This window comes from Setaria italica, chromosome I (assembly GCF_000263155.2).
Source record: "Setaria italica strain Yugu1 chromosome I, Setaria_italica_v2.0, whole genome shotgun sequence".
Classification (NCBI taxonomy): domain Eukaryota; kingdom Viridiplantae; phylum Streptophyta; class Magnoliopsida; order Poales; family Poaceae; genus Setaria; species Setaria italica.
This window is the reverse complement of record NC_028450.1, coordinates 38,667,419-38,675,178: the sequence shown is the minus strand read 5'-3', so window position 1 is coordinate 38,675,178 and position 7,760 is coordinate 38,667,419. Positions and strand designations below refer to the sequence as shown.

The 7,760-nt window shown below is 47.3% G+C and overlaps 1 pseudogene; it reads right to left on the bottom strand.

The window, feature by feature from the left end:
* Positions 1-274: 274 nt before the first annotated feature.
* Positions 275-7,760, bottom strand: part of LOC111258146 — a 36,956-nt pseudogene continuing 29,470 nt past the window's right edge.

The window sequence follows — 7,760 nt, the reverse complement described above, 5'->3', positions numbered from 1 at the left end:
GGCTTTGCTGGCTTTGTAGGGGCCTCAAACTTAAGTCTTCCCTGCTCAATAGCCGATTGGATATGTTGATGGAAAACTTTACACTCATTTGTATCATAAGACGTAGCATTATGCCACTTACAGTAAATTTGATCTTTTTGAGCTCCTCAGCCGACGGGATAGTATGATGGGGCGACAACTTGATCTGCCCCTCTTGCAACAACAAATCAAAGATTTTGTTGGCTTTGGTAGTATCGAACCCAAACTTTTCATGTTCTTTCTTGCCAAATGGACACTACACTGGCTTCTTTGTTTTGACCCATTCAGCCAAGCTGATTTCCATCTCTTCATCCAAATCAGAGTACTCCACATATGCAACTCTCTTCTGGAAGTTCCTCTTTTGCTCATAAGGGTGCACTTCCTGGTTTGACATCCGATGCACAAGTTGACTCAGGCTTGCAAACTCGTGTGATGCGTATTTTTCTTTGATGTGCGGCAAGAGTCATTGAAAGGCTACTTTAGCTAGCTGGCTATCACTTAGGACCAAACTATAGCATTTGTTTCTGACTTCTCTGAACCTTTGTGTAAAGCCAGCTACTGACTCATCACTCCTCTGCCTCAATCCAATCAGATCCATGAGCTTCATCTCGTGAACTCCGACAAAGAAGTATTTATGAAACTGCTTCTCCGGATCGGCCCAGGAAATAATAGAATTCGCTGGAAGTGACATGAACCACACAAAGGCCGATCTGGACAAAGACGATGAGAATAGCCGAACCCTCAACGCATCCTGCGCAACTGCTTCTCCACATTGAATAATGAATCGGTTGATGTGCTCCACCGTAGAAGTATCATCTTGTCCAGAGAACTTGGTAAAGTCAGGTACTTTATACCGTTGGGGAAAAGGAAGCAGATCATAAGCAGGTGGATACGACATTCTGTACATGAAAGTCTGCTGCTTAGGTTTTAACCCGAACTAATCTTGCATTACTTCAGCTATCTTTGCAGCCCAATCTACCTGCTAATGTGCAGTCTGTGGCTGTTGCGGCATGACCGGCCGAGTCATCGGGTGAAAAGCTGATGCTTGTTGCTGCAGTTGTGGCAAAACTATCGCTTGAGCAGCCGATGCTTGTTGTTGAGGTTGTGGCTGAACTATCGGCTGAGAAGCCGATGCTTGTTGCTAAGGCTACGACTGAACTATCAGCTGAGAAACCGATGCTTGCCGCTTAGGAAGGTTAATGTGCTCTAGTGTGCCTACCTCCTCATTATACAATATCATCGTTGACCCATCTTGATGAGGCATCAAAGTGTCGGTTCCCCCATTGACTTCTGAAGTATCTTGCTGTTGATGGTGAGTCGTCGGTTGAGGAGTCAACACCTGTAGTATTAGTATATGAGACCCTATGGATGGGGTGAATGACCCTGGAGGCATTCCAAACCCAGTGATCGGGTTCCATCTGACTGGTGTTCCTGCTGCTCCCCATTGTGCCGATGATGAAGTCAACGGCGATGAAGTAGAATATATTGGGGAAGTCGGAGTCCCCATCTGCGTCGGTGGAGGTAGTGTAGCATTGGGTGTCAGTGGTGGCATAACACTATAACCTCCTCTTGACTGCATCGGCTGAGAAACCGAATGAGTCATACCAGGCGTTGTCATGATGTTTCTGATTGGGGCACTATTCACCCTACTAGGGGACTCATAGGCCAAACCTCGATAACCTTGAGAAGATCCCCCGAGTAATGTGTTGACGACAACGTTGTGAACGGTGTTGGTCATCACTAAAGATTGATTGACCAACGCTTGATGAACAGCTTGGTTGACCATCTCTTGAATCTTCCCTAGATTCTCATCGATAGTGATATGACGAGGGGTTGGAAAATCATGCTTTTTAATAGCTTCTCCCCTCTTAGTAAGGCTATAGGATCTCAAGTACATCAATTTATATTCCTCCATAACTCTTGCCAGATCACTTTTCTGATCCTCCTAAAGATCATCTTCCGTAACCTCCATGATGTTTTTGTTTGAGAGCTCAGAAGGTTCCGGAATGGACATGTTGAAAACTGCTCGTCCCACTGGGTGTGCCAAAAGTGTGTTGACACAAAAATCGGACGATGACCTTCACATAGTAACAAACGAAACCTGAGAGATCTACTTCGCTCAAGTACAGGTTGTAACCCTCTCGATCCAAGGCATGCGAGTCAATTTGACCTGCCAATTGACAAGGGCAAAGAAGACGTTAAATTCGAGAGCAATTGGCTGGTGTTCCGATTAGCTCCAAGAGATCGTAAATGGCTAGGTAGCCAATACAGAAAAAGACAATCGACTAGGTCAACCGATGTATGCGTAATCAATGCAAAGGAACTGTTGAAACGCAACCTAAACAATGCTACGCAAACAACACTTGAAACAGATCTAGTCGGCTATAAAACAGTTCTTGATTGAAGAACAGGATAAGAAGTTGATCGAAACCTATTTCAAGCTGGATAGTAGTGATAAAAGCTAAAGCAACAAGATTTAAACAAATAAACTTGCAGATCTAGCAAATATCGATAACTTGATGAATAAATCTAGACGAAACAACAGCGATGCACCGGAAGTTAAAGCCTAGAAATTACTCAGTAAACGCGGAACTTACAATCCAGCCGGAGATCAAGATGATGCAGCCCTGCTAACTTGGAAGAACTCGTGAAGAAAAAGAGAACTTTGGCGAAGTCGCCGACTTGAAAGTAAATTACAAATAAAGTAGATTTATTTATTTGAGTGTACATCTTTTTCAGACCTTGCAGGGTCTCTATTTATATCCTAAACTCAAGACTCCTAGTCATGGTCGATTACAACGCAATACAATATCTATAACCAAAGAAACAAACTTGTCTAAATAAAAGGACTCGTACAAGAGACGAAAACGAATTTGTCCTCCCTCGACCAACTCTACATCCATTGTCTCGCAATATCTTTGCCGATCAAGATTCTCTTGTCTTTTAACGGTCGAACCCCAATATCTCTGATCGATTGGAATCCTCTTGCTCGCATCGGCTGGGTCCCTATCACCCTTCATCGGCTGACACCTCCCGTCCTCATCAGCTGGGTCTCCAGCACCTTTCATCGGCTGAACCTTTGTGACTTTATTGGTCATTTTTGCTAGCCGTTGCCCTTCTGTCGTGCATCAGCATCTCTGCTTCCTTTTGACGCCAATTTTGACACATGTCAAAAATAGTGTCAACTCTCTCTCTCTCTGTCTCTCTCTCTCTCTCTCTCTCTCTCTCTCTCTCTCTCTCTCTCTCTCGTGCAACAACCCTTCAGCTGCTCCGCCCTAGCGGTTGGGCCAAGCCTAAGTAGCAGGCCAGGATACGAAGGCCAGCCCAATGGACAGGCTCGCGGTCATCCTAAGGCCCAACTAAACCTAGAGCTAGGGACAGATGGGCTGAGAGAGTCCCAGTAACTATGATTCGGGATGCCACGTGGCCCCAAACATCCTCCCACTGTATCTCAGTCCTGATTACAAGTCCGCTCTGTGTATTCCCAACAAGGGAAGGCGACGAGCCCTCCAACCTCCCACGCAGGAGGTCGGGGACCAAACGGGCAAATAATAGGACATCTCCTAGCAAGACAAAGCCGAACTTTCCACAATCACAAAGATGATAGGGTCCCGCTCAGATTGTCCTGCGACACTCGAACGAGCGCACTTGCCCAACCAGCATGGTAGGCAAGGAGCCTCTCCCCGCGAAGGGAACGCATGGCGCATGACCCCAACCACACAAGCGCACTATCGCGGGAGCAGCGCACCCAGGGGCTCAGAGCGACTAGCCCCCGAGTCCAAGCAAGCCATTCGCAACATGCACCAAGGACAAAATTTATTATTCCGTGGAACAAACATTAAAAGAAGGGCGTCCAAGACGCCATGGACAGATACAAAAAATGCTAGTGTTGACGAGCAAGGCAATACCTGGGGCCCACGGGGAGTGCTGCTACAAGGGCAGCGTGAAGTGGTGGATGCTCACGTCACTGAGTTTCTTGTAGAATTAGCACCTTGGGGGCTGCCTGTGCAGAGGTGGTACCAAGGATGAGAGCACTTTTAGCTCCTTCAAGTGATGCCACCATCTCCCCTGGAAAGAGAGCAAACCACGACCGCACTTAAAGCCTCCCATCGGAGATGAGAGGGGGCCATAGTTGTACCCAACAGGCTCAGGAGCAGCGTCATGGCGGTCTTCATCGAGCCTGCGAGTCCATAGAGGATTGAAACGGGAGCAATCGGGGCTCCTGAGTGATCCCCGAGAAACCCAGAGGCTATTCTTGCATGTTACCGGTTCCTCCCGCCGGATTCGCGAGGATCTTGGAGCAGGATCAGCAACAGGAACGGAGGTGCCTCAGACCTCCTGTGGCACGCCCAGCCACTTGCTGAGATTCTTCTAGCATCAAGGGTAGGCTGGGAGACGCCCTTTCGGAGGCCTCATCCCTCTACCCGCACAAGGAAGCATTCGTGGAAAGTGAAGCCTGGAGCCCCAAGTAGCACAAGACACAGGCTTTATAGCCTGAAAGCAGGGCTAAGCCATGCGACACCGCAAGGTTCAAAGAGGGGCACCCACCAGGCAAGGATGCCGCGAGCCCCGATGCACCGGCAAACCCACGTGAAAAGCTACAGGACGAAATCATGCCCTAAGCAAGACCTCGGGGTTCCACATTGTGCAAGGCACCGGGCGAACTGGTCCTGGTTGCACACCGGTGTGCAACCATGAAGGAACCAGAAGGTCAAAAAGGGTCTCCTGACAATGCCTGAATGGTGGCAAGGGACGGGTAGTGCCCGCATTAAAAACCTTCTAAGCGAATCTTCAATTCCCTCAGAAACTCGGGGAATAGACCTAGTGGGTCTGCTCGCACGAACCCATAGGACACCTAAGACATCGAATGGCAAGAAGGGTGAAGGAGCCTTTCCCCCGACCACAAGGTCGGGAGAAGCTTCGAGGGCTACTAATGGGTTCCTATATCAGTGGTACCCTTAGGAAATGGGCTTAGGGCGATCAGGCACCAAAAGGCCAACTGCCCAATAGTCGGAAGCATCATGCAAATGGCCCAAATGACATCGCGGCCCACCACCCGACCTCCCTTGGTCGGAAGCCAAGAGCCATGACTTGCCGGCTTAGCCAACTCGGGGGCAGAGCCAACAGCACCTCACACACTCCCTGACTCAAGAAGACCTACGCCATACGAGAGGCATTAAATGTGGGGTGTGGCCCCCCGACCACCCCATGCTGGAGACATGACCAAGCGAAGGGAGCCGGCCTTTAACCAGGAGGTCCGAGGGTGAGGTTACACCCTTCGGACCGTCCAGGACAGCTTGTAGGACAAGGCCACGTGTGGCCGAATGCGCCCCGATGTCATCATCACCTTCGTATCAAAGAGACCCATCAAGATCAAGGCCATGCCACCGCGCCAGACCCAGTACGATCCCGCAGGTGAGGTGGGACCCAGCAACAAACATCACGGTGAGGAGCGGTTGTGAGCGCACTAAAGAGGTCGGGGAAAGCTGGGACGAGCGGCATGCCCCGTCCAGGCCACTAATCAAGGTCTGCCCATTCATCACTAGTATGGACGACAGTAGCAGCACCCGTCCCATTCTCTGCCACAGAGTTGGCGGACGCTGCGGGAGCACACCACGGAGCAAGGCCATGTGTAAGCAGCCCATGTCGCAAAGGAGCCACTGTACAAGACATGCGAGGCCCACAACCAGCTAAGGGGATAGCATAGGGAAGCCTCTTGGTGCAAGGAAAACCCAACCACGTCGCAACCCCTGACCTCTAAGGTCGGGGATCTCCTCCATTTCTCAACATTGTTACCCAATCCCAGGCTATATAAAGGCAACCGAGCCTCCATTCACTCTCTCTCGCATTCAACACATACACCCACACATCGCACGAATGCTTGCTTGCAAGCACCCCGTTGTAAGCCCAGTGCATTTGATCCAAGGAACACGACTCCTGTCGAAACTGGATTAGGGATCTTCCCGAACCAATATAACTCCTTATCTCTTGTGTGCTAGTCATCGGAAGTGAGGAAAGCATAGCGTACAATAACTAGTTGACGGTACAAAACACCGACAATCCCTCTCCAACATTTATTTTTCATGGCCATTTTGACAAGTCTCAGTAATCCTAATAGATCTCTTACTTAGTTTGACAATATTTCGAATATAATATTTTGCTAGGATTGTTTCTACCTACCAAGCTCCACATAAGCCTTCCACTTTCATATATAAGTAGAATAGGTTGAAAATAATCTAGTATAGGTTTGAGTGACTTAATGAGATGAGTGTTTCCATCAGCTTTTGCAAGAGAATCTCACTTATGTTGGATTTGCATCTTTTTGAAAAACTCTTCATGATGGAACAAAGTAAAGGTCTGAAGTTCAGTTAAGTTTAAGAGAATTATATTTATTTTATTATGGCATGTTCTTTATTGCTAGTCTACTTCCATGATGAAAAATAGTCGGTCACAACTTAACTTTAAATGCTAAATACTTGAAAGAGCAATGTGTCTTTTTATGTATAACTGAGTGTAGGGATGACATCGAAGGGCAATGCTAATTTCTTGATTAAGCAAGTATTCTGGACTTACTCAAGGAGGAGCAAGGTTTAAGCATGGGGGGATTGTTGACGCTCATTATCTATACCCTTTTAGTGCCATTTGAATAGTGTTTTTTGTTGACATCGGTTTTTGACCACGGTCAACCACTGTGGATAAGGTTCTCACAGCCGATGAAGGAGAGAGAAAAGGGTTGCAGATGAAGCCGTGTGGACCAAGAGTAACCACTGTTGACCACGATTCCAGAAACTGATGGAAGACCTGGTGGGCCCAGTCCGAAGCAAAATCGACTCCACCAAATAAGAGAAATCCTAGAGATTTATCTTTGGTAGTTTTTTGAAATAGCTGTAATAGTCATGTCATAGTCGACTAGGATTTTAGCTTGCTTCAGGGTATAAATATAAACCCGTGAGCCTTGTAAATAATAATAATCAATCAATCGGTACAACTTTTCAGCGCCACACCGCCAAAACCCTAGGAGTAGGAGTAGAGTAGATTTGACAAGTTCCTTCTTGCACGCATGGCTGCATCGGCTTCGATCTCAGGTGAGCTTGTAAGTTCCATCACCCGGTCATTACAACCTCTATCAGAACTTTCTAAGTTAAGTATTATATTCTGGTATTGTTGTGTGGCTAGTTATCGAGTTATCTTAGATTGCAAGTAGAACTTTCAAGGGTTTGTCCAATATTCTGCTTGTCTTCGATGGTTTCTCACAGTTATCGAGTATCGAGTTGTTTGGTTTTATTAAGTCGTATTGTATCGATCTCTTAGTTTAATCAAGCACTCACATTTATCAAATGGCTTAGATCTGGTTAGGTGTCCTCATCGGCTCCCTTACCCTGTTTAAATTTTCACGGTTATCAGATCATGTTGGTTGGTAGACTTTGCAGACTTTTATTGCTTTATATATGCTAGGTCCAATAGATCTTTACCCCTCCCCCTCGTATTGCTAACCATCAGGCTTCACGTCAGCACGCTACTGTTAAGAGCCGATGCTTCGGTCGAGTCTTATCTGTATCTCACGGAAGCATGATGACGCCATTGAGCCGATAGGGGCGCATAGGAGGCTTTGTTGTAGCGAGCTTGTCTAGTTGAGTTAATGGGCCAAAGTTAATGCCCTCTCACCATGTTACTTTGTCTAAGTTCAATTACACGGTCATGACATTGATTAGGTTTTATTAGCTTAATTATCTTGCAAGCGG